The sequence below is a fragment of the Symphalangus syndactylus genome, chromosome X (assembly GCF_028878055.3).
Source record: "Symphalangus syndactylus isolate Jambi chromosome X, NHGRI_mSymSyn1-v2.1_pri, whole genome shotgun sequence".
Taxonomy (NCBI): domain Eukaryota; kingdom Metazoa; phylum Chordata; class Mammalia; order Primates; family Hylobatidae; genus Symphalangus; species Symphalangus syndactylus.
The window spans coordinates 54,593,482-54,608,112 of record NC_072447.2 but is presented as its reverse complement, the minus strand read 5'-3'; the positions used below and the strand labels follow the sequence as shown (position 1 = coordinate 54,608,112).

Here is a 14,631-nt window from a genome sequence, read left to right as displayed (position 1 = left end):
AAAGGCCCCAGAACGCCCCGGAATGCCCAGGAACTTCCGGGATCACAGAGGTCCAAACGCCCCGGAACTTCCGGGATCACATAGTTCCGGTCCGGCTGTGAGGAGAAGATGGCGATGACAGGCGAGGGGAGGGGAAGGAGACTGAGGCACCCGCTCAGTCCCTGCCAGCTCCGCCTCTTTTTGTTTAAGAGAGTTTTTTCTCCTTCTGCATGTATCCTTTGTTGGGAGACAGTTCTTCATAGGTCTTGTGTGCTTGCACATCTTGCAAGTAAGGCACTGTACTGTCCTTTGTTCTGGACTATCTTTTCAAGGATATTTGTATAGAGTGCATCCTTGAAAGACAGAGGTAGTGTCTCCCTCCAAAGAAAAGGGCAAGCATGCTTACTGTCTTTAACATAGTAAAGACAATGTTTACATCTGAAGCAAAGGGAAGGCATACTTACTGTCCACTATAATAAAAATAGTCTCCCTCTGGAGTGAAGGGCAGGAATGATTACTGCCCATTATAAAAGGTTCAGATTCCCTAAGCCCAGGGTTTCTCTCCTATAATGCAATCCACTGCACGTGCAGGTGTTACCTGGTCCTCTTTAGAGTTGCCCTGTGAGAATGCGTTGAGCAGGCTTACAGATTTGGCTGGTAAGAGGACAACAAGCACTGATTAGATTCAGACAGTTTATTACTTACATAGAAAAAGAAACGGCCGGGTGCGGTGGCTCACACTTGTAATCCCAGCACTTTGGGAGGCCGAGGCAGGCGGATCACGAGGTCAGGAGATCGAGACCACGGTGAAACCCCGTCTCTACTAAAAATACAAAAAATTATCCGGGCGTGGTGGCGGGCGCCTGTAGTCCCAGCTACTCGGAGAGGCTGAGGCAGGAGAACGGCGTGAACCCGGGAGGCGGAGCTTGCAGTGAGCCGAGATCGCACCACTGCACTCCAGCCTGGGTGACAGAGTGAGACTCCCTCTCAAAAAAAAAAAAAAAAAGGAAAAGAAAAAGAAACAACAGCATGGTGTCAGCTCCCTGCATTCCTTGTCCCACAATAAGACACCCAAACAAAAGAGGCCAAATGACAAGAAACATGAGTGTTGGGGCACCCTGTTGCTGAGGAGTCATTTCATTTTTCTTTCTTTCTTTCTTTTTTTGTATTTTTTTGAGACAATCTTGCTCTGTTGCCCAGGCTGCAGTGCAGTGGGGCATGATCTTGGCTCACTGTAACCTCCACCTCCCGGGTTCAAGTGATTCTTCTGCCTCAGCTTCCCGAGTAGCTGGGATTACAGGCACACATCACCACGCCAAGCTAATTTTTGTATTTTTAGTAAAGACAGGGTTTCACTGTCTGGAACTCCTGACCTCAAGTGATCCGCCCGCTGCGGCCTCCCAAAGTGCTGGGATTATAGGCGTGAGCCACCGCGCCAGAGGAGCCATTTCTATACTGCCGCTAAGTAGTTTTATAGCCTGCAGCTTAGCCTCCCTAAGGGAGAGGGGACAAGCTGGAAAGTCCCACACCTCATTGGAACCAAGAGGCGATGAGAAACTCCCTCAAGATAGACAGCCGACGGGGCCCGGGCACCGAAGTTGCCGGCGGCCGTGCGGCCTCCCAGGCAGGCCCACAGTCACGTGCGGGGACCCGGGGTCGGGCAGCCGGGAGGGGGCCCCGCGCGCAGCTGCAGAGCTCTGCGGCCTGTACTACCAGGTCGGGTAGTGGCTGCGGCGCCTGCAGGACCAGCTGGCCGCCCGCGACTCCCTCATCGCGTGCCTCCGCGCCCGGCTGGCCGCGCTGGAGGGGGACACTGCGCCGTCCCTGGTGGACGCGCTGCTGGAGCAGGTGGCGCGCTTCCGAGAGCAGCTGCAGCGGCAGGAGGACGGCACCGCGGAGGCCCAGATGCGCCAGGAAATTGAGAGGCTTACTGAGCAACTAGAAGCGAAAGAGAGGGAGATGCAGCAGCTGCTGAGCCAGCCACAGCACGAGCGAGAGAAGGAAGTCGTCCTGATGCGGAGGAGCATGGCGGAGGGGGAACCCGCCCACCTCGCCAGTGACGTTCTGTGCCGCTCCTTGGCCAATGAGACCCACCAGCTGCGGAGGACGCTGACCTCCACTGCCCACATGTGTCAGCATCTGGCCAAGTGTCTGGATAAACGACAGCATGCACAAAGGAACGTCGGGGAGAGAAGTCCTGAAAGTCAGAACACACAGGTAGGGACACCTCTGTCCAGAGTGTTACTGAGGAAGAAAATCGACTGTTAAAACAGAAGGTGACTCACGTTGAAGACCTCAATGCCAAGTGGCAGCGATACGATGCCAGCAGGGACGAATACATGAGGGGGCTCCATGCACAGCTCAGGGGGCTGCAGACCCCCCATGAGCCCGAGCTGATGAGGAAGGAGATCTCCCGGCTCAACAGATAGTTGGAAGAGAAAATAAACGACTGTGCAGAAGATCTTCCCGCATGCTTGGGGAGGATCACAGGGCCTTCTGCCACGGCTTGGATCGGCTTGCAGTTGAGCTTTGCTTATATGGCCTATGAGGATATATGCACGGTTTTCAGGGCACCAGCACAGAGGAGTTCCCCTACGTAATCGGGGCTCAAGAAACTGGTGCCAAAATGTTGATATCTGGTGACTGGCCTTTCTACAGTAAAACGCTGTCCATCTCTGAGTGTCATGTTTTCTACCAGATTCCATGAAACTGTGGTGGGCTGACTTGTTAGCTTGTTGAGTAGGACAAAATCTCAGACTTTTTATAGTTCTTGACAGCTTTAGTGAGGAGGGTGGGATACTGACAGAGACATGGCTTTCTAGAAGGAGAAGGATGAGGATATTGTGGGTAAATTTAATGAAATTTGAGGGCCGGGTGTGGTAGCTCACACCTGTAATCCCAGCAATTTGTGAGGCCAAGGCAAGCAGATTGCTTGAGCTCGGGAGTTTGAGACCAGCCTGGGCACGGTGACTCACGCCTGTAATCCCAGCACTTTGGGAGGCTGTGGCGGGTGGATCACGAGGTCAGGAGATCGAGACCATCCTGGCCAACATGGTGAAACCCCGTCTCTACTAAAAATACCAAAAACTTAGCTGGGTATGGTGGCACATGCCTATAATCTTGGCTACTCGGGAGGCTGAGGCAGGAGAATCGCTTGAACCTGGGAGGCAGAGATTGCAGTGAGTGGAGATCACGAGATCACGCCACTGCACTCCAGCCTGGCAACAGACTGAGACTCCATCTCAAAAAAAAAAAAAAAGATTTCTGACTCTACTTCCCTCACCTCCTCCTGGTCTACATGCCTTAATAAGGCAATTTGTCTCTACAAAAAATACAAAAATTAGCTGGGTATGGTGACGTGTGCCTGTGGTCCCAGCTACTTGGGAGGCTGAGGTGGGAGAATTGCTCCAGCCTGAGAAGTTGAGGCTGCAGTGAGCCAAGAGCGCACCACTGCACTCCAGCCTGGGCAACACAGCAAGACCCTGTTTCAAAAAAAGAAAAGAAAAGAAAAGAAATTTGAAGAAAGTTGCTGAAATATGTTGATCAAATTATCTGCTCAACTAGGCCATAAATAGTTCTTTGCTTTATTGCCTGTTCATGATGGGGATTGAAGAGGTGGATGCAGGCTGAGTACCAGGAAGCAGGTTCAAAGACCCCTGCTCAAATGGTGCCCTGGTTCTTGCTAACTCTCCTGCAGGTGTAGAACTTCCTGAACAATTTGGAGTTAGCCTCAGGTTTGCCCCACTGTAACAACTAGTACTAGGTATTGTCTGGTGCACATAAAAGATTCTGCCCTCTTTTAGACAACAATTGCAGAGATGTGTGGAAGGACGGAAATTCATGACCACTATGGGCAGAAACCAGGCACATCTTTAGGAGTTTGGCTGGTTCACTTGGGAGATGAGGAAGTGGGGCTAGTAATGCTTGTCAAGGAAGAATGGCAATGTAAACTGGGTCTTATGGCTCAGCCCCTCCTGTGGTCCATCGTGTCTGCCTTAGATCCACTAGGAGGGAAGAGTGGAAGGTCTTAGAGGTTTTTATTTTTTTGCAATAGATCCTGGCTGCAATAAGGGAGCTGTGGGCCTTTCAGGGAGATTTCCCTGAGACAGACAAACTCCTATGGGAAACCGTAGATGAGGCATTGAGTAGTATTCAGGCTCTCACTGCCTTGAATTTGGGTTTGCAATGCTGGCAAAGGTGACCCACTGGAGAATGAGAAGCTGACCCAATCAAACCTAGGTAGATGCTGCTGCCCTGGAAAACTTCCCTTGTGTTGAAACCAGGTGAGAACATAAGAGATGTTATCTTGGTGAAGGGGCAGCAGAGGCCCTGAATTAAAGTGGAATTCTCAAAGAAGGTTGCTGCTGTGCAAGCCTGGGTCAAGTCAGCTAGGGGTCACAAACCCAATAGCTTCAGCTAGAAAACATGCAGCTATGACTGAGTGAAGGGGTCTCCAAAGCTGAAATTGATAGTGTCAACCATCAGGATCTCTACTCAGTCAGTGTAAAGTGTGAGTAGGAAAAAACACTGAAATTTTTTTTGGTTGCACCATAAGCTTCTGCCACACTCCCTAAATGCAAAGTTTTTTATTTAATAGCTTAGAGCCACTCTCTCCCTCCATGTCCCTGATCCCTCCCCACCCCCTCTACCCCAAACTCAGCTAGTTTAAAAAGAAAGATTATTAGAGGTGGGGCCAAGATTTTCCTGACCCTAAAGAAAATTGAAAACTATATCTACTCATCCAAGGGGAATTTGGGGAAAGTGAGGAATTCAAACTGCTATGGCTCTGTTGAACACAGGTGCTCAAGTCACTATCCTACCCAGACATGGGGAAGGCAAAAGCCCTCAGATCCAGCTAATGGTGCTTAGGCAGGGTTCACAGTGAAGAAGGAAATCTAACTTGTGGGTAGGGTCCATTGGGCCAATTCAATGTACTGTGATTGTTACTTCTGCATCTGAATGTACAGTAGGAATTGATGTATTGTATCCCCATCCCATAAGTACCAGGGTTGGGTGAGGGGAGATTTTCAGGATTCAGAAGAGTGGCATATAGAGAAATGTTTATGGAAGGTATACATTGCTTCTCAGCCCACCTCTCTGTCTCCTCCCTGATGGTCCAACAGAAGCTAAAGAACCCCAGGAAGAGAAAGGGAAATCATAGCCTTGATTAAGGACTTTAAGGCATCAGAGGTGGAAAATAAGACATTATCTCAATATAATAACCCTGTATGGCCAGTGAAGCAGGTGGTGAAGGCTTAGAGTAGATTATTGCTGACTGATCTGTTTTTGCTTTCATAGCCATGGCTGTTCCAGATATTGCAACTGCAAATTAATCCATTACACAGGCTGATAACACCTGGTTTGCTGTCTTAGACTTTTACCAGCACCTTCTCCCTGACACTTGAGGATCAATATCAGTTCACATTCATGTAGCAAGGCCTCCAATATACGTTTATAGGCATTCCCCTAGGGGTACCTAAGTTCTTCTGCCATTTGTCACCAGTGGGTGAGTCAGGATTTAGCATGAGTTCTTCTACCTTTTGATGTCTGAAGCTTTCACTATACAGATGGTGACTTGTTGGCTTACCAAGCAAAATTTCTTGGAACTATGTGGATGGATTTATAACACTCAATCCCTGTGGTGGTCATGGAAAAACTGCTATCTCTTTGGTCCCCTAAATCAAAAAGGAAGTCCAGTACCTTATTGGACTCTTAGAGTATTAGAAACAGTATGTGCCCCACTCAGTCATGCTACTTGATCTTTATATCAGTGAACCTGCCAAATCAGCATCCTTTGAGTGGGGCTTAAACCAATAAATTGTGTTTGAAGCTGTCCTGCAAGCTGTGGCATGCTGTCTACCTTTAGGGTGCTATAAACTTAATGATCATGGCAGATGATTTTGCTGATTGAAGTCTCTGACAAAGGGAGGCAGCTTCCACCCAGAAATACCGCTTGGGGTTTGGGACTAGCCGTCTCCCTGATATGGTTACTAGAAACAGCCCTTTTGAAAACCAGCTATTAGCTTGCTACGGCTCGTGTCAAAACTGAACACCTGCCTCATGGAGGCCTTGTGACTCTCCAGCCTTATATTCCCATTTTGGGGTGGGTTAACTCAAACTCAGTGACTAACAGATCAGAATGGGCCCAATAAGCTTCCCTTGTCAAAAGGAAATGTATTCAAGAAAGCAGCTGACCTGGTCCAAGCAGCATCTTGACTTAGATGAAAAAGTAACAGCTATCCCCATTCAATTATCCCTCATTTGCTTGCCTGAAGCAAAACCACTGACTCCATGGGACCGTTGATTCACAGAAGTTTCTCTAATGCCTGGGCCTGGTTCACTGATGGTTCAACTAAACTGAAACCCAATAGTGTCTACTGGAATGCTGCAGCTATTCGACCTCACCACCAGCTATGCAGAAGCAAAAATGAATGTGGCTCCACTTAATGGGCAGAAAACAAGGCCATTCTCATAGCTCCAACCAATACTTCCTTTGATGAACCTTGTTATGGTTTTACTGACTTCTTGACTATTGCCGATGGCCTATTTGTTTGGTTTGCCACATAGAAAGTGATAGCTTGACAGTTTAAAGACATCTTTCTCTGGGGCCATGTACTGTGGAAACAAATCATGGCTGGCTGATCAAACCATCTGGGTCACTCATGTAGATGCCCATGGAAAGGCCTGTTCTCTGATGAGACCAAGCAAGCTGCTAATCAAACCTGCACTGCCCAGATTACCACCATTGCTGCCTGGATTAGACATGGCAAGACAGCCACCCTCATAAACTGGGCACAAAATGAAGGACTTTATGTTTCTGATGCCGAGGCTATCGTGGCATACCAGACTTGGGACTCCTCTCTCATAGCGAAGGAGCCCACATTGCACAGGGCGCTGCTCCTGCAAGATTGACCGCACCACATTGGACCTTTGATCCCCTCTTGGGCCTATCAGCAGGGCCTCACTGCTGTTGACACTTTTTCAGGTTACTGTGTTGCTTTTCCAGTCTGATCAGCAGAGTCCAAACAAATCACTGTGACCCTTGAAACTAATCTATGTCATGTGATCAGCTTCCCAGACCATTTGCAGGCTGACAATAATGCCCCTTTTATTGCAAAAGCCACACACAATGGGCTGATTGTCAAGGTATTCAATGGACCTTCCATGCTCCCTACCATCCAAAGGCATCTGGTATTGTGGAGTCTGACCAACCTCCTCCAAAATCTACTTTAAAAGATTTCTGGCCGGGCACGGTGACTCACGCCTGTAATCCCAGCACTTTGGGAGGCTGTGGCGGGTGGATCACGAGGTCAGGAGATCGAGACCATCCTGGCCAACATGGTGAAACCCCGTCTCTACTAAAAATACCAAAAAATTAGCTGGGTATGGTGGCACACGCCTATAATCTTGGCTACTTGGGAGGCTGAGGCAGGAGAATCGCTTGAACCTGGGAGGCAGAGATTGCAGTGAGCGGAGATCACGAGATCACGCCACTGCACTCCAGCCTGGCAACAGAGCGAGACTCCATCTCAAAAAAAAAAAAAAAAAAGATTTCTGACTCTACTTCCCTCACCTCCTCCTGGTCTACATGCCTTAATAAGGCAATTTGTCATTGAACGCAGTTGTCCCCAGAAAAAAAAACTGTCCCTTCCCAGCTATTGCCTAAGTAATGATCAGGACAAAGGGGTGGGGTTTATAGAGATCTATTTTGAAAATTCAATACTTTTGTGATCATTTCTAGGCATGCTGCTTCTTTCTTTCCCTTAAGGGAAACCCAAGCCAGCCTGGTTGGTTTACTCTCTGTATGGCAGCTCAGCTCAAAATGGACCTAAAGTATTGAAACTTAATTCTAGTTCAGCCATCTGGATCTCTTGCTGGACTGCCATCATCTAGATCATAAAGGATAATGACCACTTGGCTGAGTACACTGCTCACCGGCCCCTCCACCCTACAATGACCCACATGGGAGGGCCAAAGTGGGGGAACATAATGGGTCTCTATAAGTTTTATTAAAATATCCTTGTCCCGGCTGGGTGCGGTGGCTCACGCTTGTAATCCCAGCACTTTGGGAGGCCGAGGCGGGCGGATCACGAGGTCAGGAGATCGAGACCACGGTGAAACCCCATCTCTATTAAAAATACAAGAAAATTAGCCGGGCGTGGTGGCGGATGCCTGTAGTCCCAGCTACTCGGAGAGGCTGAGGCAGGGGAATGGCATGAACCCGGGAGGCGGAGCTTGCAGTGAGCCGAGATTGCGCCACCGCACTCCAGCCTGGGCGACAGAGCAAGACTCCGTCTCAAAATAAAATAAAATATCCTTGTCCCTCTTGCATCTGACCTTTGTGGACAAAAGGTCTGGATATGAGTAATGGATGATTGGGAAAAGGTGAAGTTATAACTGCTGGAATAGGTCACACCAATTTTATGGAGGTGGAGGGAGAACAACAATGCCAGTGCCTGGGGAGGAAACACCCCAGATGTCAAGGCGAACGGGGGAGGGAGGAACCTTAATGATCTTTGATCTTTTAGAGTCACCCCTGGAGCCTTCCTCTTGAAGGAAAAATTCCCTGGTGTGGCTCTCCATAACTGTTTTGCTTGTACACTTTAAATTAAACTGACTTCTGTGTCTGCTGTCCTCTGCTAGACAGCTTTAACTACAATTTGGTCACCATTGTCCTTTGTCCTACTGAGAAGTCTATCAGAAACAGTGGAAGAGCTGACAAACTTTCACACAAACCATCTGTCAGCATCTTCAGATATCTTCCCCAATCCCATTCTTATAGCTATCTCTCGGTCATTCCATGAGGTGACACATGCCCTCAAGCTGGTAGTGTGGACAAATAGAATAGGCTGGACTGACTGCCTTTCAGTCAAGCTCCCCAAAAACGAGGACCAGACTCAATTATTCAGACAGAACCCAGAACTCTAAGGTGTATCACCTGCACAGAAGGCCACATTGGTGACATGTTCATCTGTGTTCCCCAACTGATGTAGGTTCTACTTGCAGGAGGAAGGGCAAAAATTGTCTAGCTTATATTGACAAGTATCTTCATCATGTCCCTTGCTGGTGAGTAGAATAATAATTCATCCTTTCAGTGAGGGACCTTTTATGTCTCATCTCTGCATTGCTTCTTGTTTGCTTTTACCCCAGGGCAGCCAAAATATGAATGCAAGTTTGCTAACTTGGTTTCAACTTTCTCTTTGTCCTGTCTCCCCTCACATTTAATTATTTCACCTCAGCTATGCATTTTAAGGGATATTTGTTATATTTATCCAGAATTCCCATATATTTGTAGTTGAAGGTTTTTAAAAATAACTGGCTTGTGGCTGGGTGCGGAGGCTCACACCTGTAATCCCAGCACTTTGGGAGGCTGAGGCGGGCAGATCATCTGAGGTCAGGAGTTTGAGTCCAGCCTGGCCAACATGTCAAAACCCTGTATCTACTAAAAATGCAAAAATTAGCCGGGTGTGTTGGCACATACCTGTAATCCCAGCTACTTGGGAGGCTGAGGCAGAAGAATCGCTTGAATCTGGGAGTCAGAAGTTGCAGTGAGCCAAGATCCCACCACTACACTCCAGCCTGGGTGACAGAGCAAGACTCTGTCTCAAAACAAAACAAAACAAAACAAAACAAAAAAACCCAAAAATACTGAAAAATAAAAATAAAAATAACTGGCATGAAACAGAATGCCTTCTCTGGTTTACTCCTTTCTTCTTTTCTGCAGAGCTCTAACTCCTAGCTTTTGCCAATTCACAGTTTATGCTTCTTTGTAATCTGAGTTTGTTCTGACCCTTAATGGTCCCAGCAGTAATTCATGGCCTTTCTCCAAACATGTGCTCATCTTCAGCTTCCTTTGCCATCTGTTTCATGTTTTCCAGTTCAGATACCCAAGAGAGGTAATATGATAAAGCCAGTTTGGCTTTTGGGCTGGGCTACATCATAGGTTCCTGGTCTACCTATGGATTGACTGTCACTCATTGGTCAGGTGCCCACCCTGGCCAAGTCTGCTATCATCATGATTGGTGGTAGGGAAGGGGGCACACTAGGTCATATGGAACAAAATAGGAAGCTGTCTCAATAGGAGCTGAAGGTGGGGTAGGTTCCCTTAGAAGGGACTATGGGCAGAGAAGTCAATGGATATATCTAGAGGTTGCTCTGGGCAGAACAAGTGATTGATATATCAACCTCTTTGGAATCTGCTTCTTCTCTTTCTGGAGAGGGAGGGAGCAAGGTACAATAGGTTGGTGAGTGACTAGAAGGTAAAGAAGTATAGACAATCAAGTGTAAACTATTCTAGGAGTCTAAACTTTTTTCGTTTATGACTACTTAAAAGAAAAAAGCATTTTTAAACAAACTATTTACTTTTTTACACATTTAGAAGTTTTCTCATATTTTTCATTATAACTTTAAACAGTTGCTAATTATGTATGTTAGTTATGGTGAAAGACTACATGTTATAACTAAGAGGTCCCCAACATGTAGTAGTTTAAAGAATAAAGAAGTTAATATAGTCCCAGAATGGGCCTAAGGAGTCTCTTTGAAATGCTTGTTCCCCAGTGCCATAAAGAAACAGCACTTGAGGGCCGGGCGCGGTGGCTCAAGCCTGTAATCCCAGCACTTTGGGAGGCCGAGGTGGGCGGATCACGAGGTCAGGAGATCGAGACCATCCTGGCTAACACGGTGAAACCCCGTCTCTACTAAAAATACAAAAAGAAATTAGCCGGGCGTAGTGGCGGGCGCCTGTAGTCCCAGCTACTCGGAGAGGCTGAGGCAGGAGAATGGCGTGAACCCGGGAGGCGGAGCTTGCAGTGAGCCGAGATCGCGCCACTGCACTCCAGCCTGGGGGGTGACAGAGCAAGACTCCATCTCAAAAAAAAAAAAAAAAAGAAATAGCACTTGAACATAAATTTAATTTTCTCAGCAAGGCCATTTTTACTTCTTGCAGAAAAGGTACACTTGCCAGCAGTTTTGCCACGAGAGTACACCAAACATTTATAACCTAACACGTCCACCCTACTGCTGTGTCTGGTTTCCATTGGCTGGAATGGGACCTTACCTTCTGTATTTGTCCCGATTGGCTAGCAACTTAGAACTTTTTAAAAGAGGCAAAGGCAGAGGAGAACAAAGGAAGGAGGAAGTAACTTGTGGAATGCTGAGAAAAGTAAAAACACCTTCAAATAAGGAAGAGGAACAGGCTATGACCTAATGCTTGCTTGGACCAGTATAAGCGTGCCAGGGCAAATACTTAGGCTAAAGTGTGGGAGCGAAGAACATAAAGTATATTGATTTCTTTACCACGGCTAGCAGATATTTAAGGATGTTAGCAGAGGTCTTTGAATAAATTTTGCTTCTAAGAGAAGTTACTATTTATTCCTAATTAAATGGGGAGGAAAGTCTTTGAAGAGGAACCTCTACTTTACTTTATACAGAGCCCAATAGGTTCTCCTTGTCCACTGCCTAGACATGGCCAATTTATCAAGACATGGGAATTGCAGGAAAGTTTAATTCATACAGAGCCAGCTGTATGGGAGATTGAAGTTTTGTTAGTACTCAAATCAGTGGAGATTAGGCTTTTTGTTGTTGTTTTTGAGACAGGGACAGGGTCTTACTCTGTCGTCCAGGCTGGAGTGCAGTGGTGCGATCTCAGCTCACAGCAACCTCTACCTCCCAGGCTCAAGCTATCCTCCTGCCTCAGCCTCCTGAATAGCTTGGACTACAGGTGTGCACCACTATGCCCAGCTAGTGTTTGTATTTTTTGCAGAGACAGGGTTTTACCATGTTGCCCAGGCTAGTCTCGAACTCTTGGCCTCAAGAGATCTGCCTGCCTCAGCCTCCCAAAGTGCTGGGATTACAGACATGAGCCACTGCACCTGGCTGAGGATCAGGGTTTTTAAGGACAATTTGGTAGGTAGGGGCCAGTGAGTTGGGAGTGCTGATTGGTTGGGTCAGAGATGAAATCTTAGGGAGTCAAAGCTGTCCCCTTGCGCTGAGTCAGTTCCTGGGTTGGGGCCACAAGATCACATGAGCCAGTTTATCAATTTGGGTGGTGCCAGCTGATCAATCAAGTGCAGGGTCTGCAAAATATCTGAAGCACTGATCTTAGGTTTTACAATAGTGATGTTATCCCCAGGAGCAATTTAGGGAAGGTCAGAATCTTGTAGCCTCCAGCTGCATGACTTCTAAACCATAATTTCTAATCTTGTGACTAATTTGTTAGTCCTATGAAGGCAGTCTAGTCCCCAGGTAGGAAGGTGGTTTGTTTTGGAAAAGGACTGTTACCATCTTTGTATCAAAGTTAAACTATAAGTTCCGCCCAAAGTTAGATTGGCCTATGCACAGGAATGAACAAGGACAGCTTGGAGGTTAGAAGCAATATGGAGTTTTGCTGTCAGATCTAACGGTCAGATCTCTTTTATTGTAATAATTTTCTCAGTTATAATTTTGCAACAGCAGTTTCAATCTCTTGTATAATGGTTTCAACTTTCAGACTGGTTCATCCTCAACATGTGGCTTCTAAGATTGCTCTAGTGGTTACTGTTCTAGCCAGCAGAAAGAAAGAGCAGAATCCCAGGGCCAGGGAATTTCTCTTAAGCAAGGGAAGCTCAAGTTGCTATATCACTTCCGCTCACATTCCCTTGGAGAAATCTTTGTCACATGACCATGGCTTCACTGCAGCGGAGGCTGGGAATTATAGTTGCAGGCTGGGCAGCCACATCTGAGCTACAACTCTATTGTTATGGAAGAAGGGAGACTGGGTTTTAGTGAGTGTGGCTCTCCTCATGGTCCATAGATCTACAAACTTAAAGACTAGTTATTTGTTCCCTCCCTCCCCGATATCCAGTGGTGATGTGGGATAGGATAACCACAAGGAAAGTCCTATTTGGAAAAAGAAGAATTAGAAACACTAGTAGTCATTGGTCCATAGTGATTGTTAAGCCCACTTAGCAGGAAATGCAAAGATTCCCAGCCCTGACAGTAGATTAAATTCCTTGACCAGATTATCTGACTGTCCTGGATTCTGCTGATGGAAAAAAAATTATCTTGACCACTATCCTCTGGGGAGCCTGGCTTTGCTCTCTGTGATGTTCTTCTTTGTCCATTATTCCCCATCATTACATATGAAGAAGGATTGAGGAAATAACCTTCTTGGGAGCTGTATTATTTTCACAACTCGGTCCTTGCTGTTCCAAGTTTTCTCAAATATTACCATCCTCTGTGCTATATGGAGTTGGCAGTGCTGAATTAATAATGTTCCACTATTGTCTCTGTGATTTCCCCAGCCATTGGTACTTACTTTGCAAGTTTTGATGCTGACACTTTCTTGATCCTACCGAGAAAATATGAACTGTCACTAATATAAAATTCATGCCTTGCTGTTCTGTGCCTTTTTGCAAATACAGTACATTTTCATTTCAATGCCAAATGATGGTGTAATATTTTTGAAAATATTTTAAATGGCAACTGAACATGTATTGTATCAACAGTACATATAATTTTTTTTTTGTTTTTTTGAGACAGAGTCTCACTCTGTCGCCCAGGCTGGAGTGCAGTGATGCAGTCTTGGCTCACCGCAACCTCTGCCTCCCGGGTTCAAGTGATTCTCCTGCCTCAGCCTCCCGAGTAGCTAGGACTACAAGTTGTGTGCCACCACACCCGGTTAATTTTTGTATTTTTAGAAGAGATGGGGTTTCACCATATGGGCCAGGCTGGTCTCAAACTCCTGACCTCAAGTGATCCACCCGCCTCAGCCTCCCAAAGTGCTGGGATTACAGGTGAGAGCCACTGTGCCCAGCCAACAGTACATATAATTCAACTTAAGTGATGACAATATGACTTGCTATGGCTAAATTCCTGTATGTTTCAACAAATACATCAGGACAGATGCTTGACGAACAGGGATTGTAATTCACCATCACTTGTAAAATACTCCTGTTTTCTAGAATGTTAAAATGTAAAAAAAGTGTGTCTTAAAATTGATGAAATGTGAAAGTAGGTGTCCATTTAGTTTGCTTCCAGTCACTTTTATATGGCAGGATCCACAATCAAAGTAATTTCCTGGACATAATTCTTAGATCTGCTTTACTCTTTGCTTCCTTATTGTTTCCATGACTCTCATCTCTTATTAAAGGCAGCTAACTTGATGCGATCTGAAGCAATAGACTCTGGGGGGAGGGGTGATTATCATAATCTGATTCTTACCTCAGTGCTGGATCCATTGTTTGTCTTAAGCTTGACATGGAGGTTTCAATGAGTCTTGAAATATTAGGTTGATGCAAACGTAATTGTGGTTTTGGACCATGAATTTTAAATCATTATAACTAGGCTCACACACATTTTTGTTCATCAAAATAAGAACCATTACAATCAACACTTTTTTGCCAACGAGAAAGAAGTTTGTTTATTCCTAGCATAAAAATCCATGCTTCGGGATCTGACAAACTCTTGGAAAGCATTTTCTGCATCCTGCTGGTTGTGGAAGCATTTTCCCTGCCAAAAGTTGTTGAGATGCTTGAAGAAGTAGCAGTCGGTTGGTGAGAGGTCAGGTGAATATGGCAGATGAGGCAAAACTTCGTAGCCCAATTCATTCAACTTTTGAAGCATTGGTTGTGTGAAGTGCAGTCGGGTGTTGTTGTGGAGAAGAATTGGGCCCTT

General features: G+C 46.3%; 1 pseudogene; it reads left to right on the top strand.

Moving 5' to 3' along the window:
* Positions 1–22: 22 nt before the first annotated feature.
* LOC129475287 (TNFAIP3-interacting protein 2-like) lies at positions 23–6,891 on the top strand (annotated as a pseudogene).
* The last annotated feature ends 7,740 nt before the right edge of the window (positions 6,892–14,631 follow it).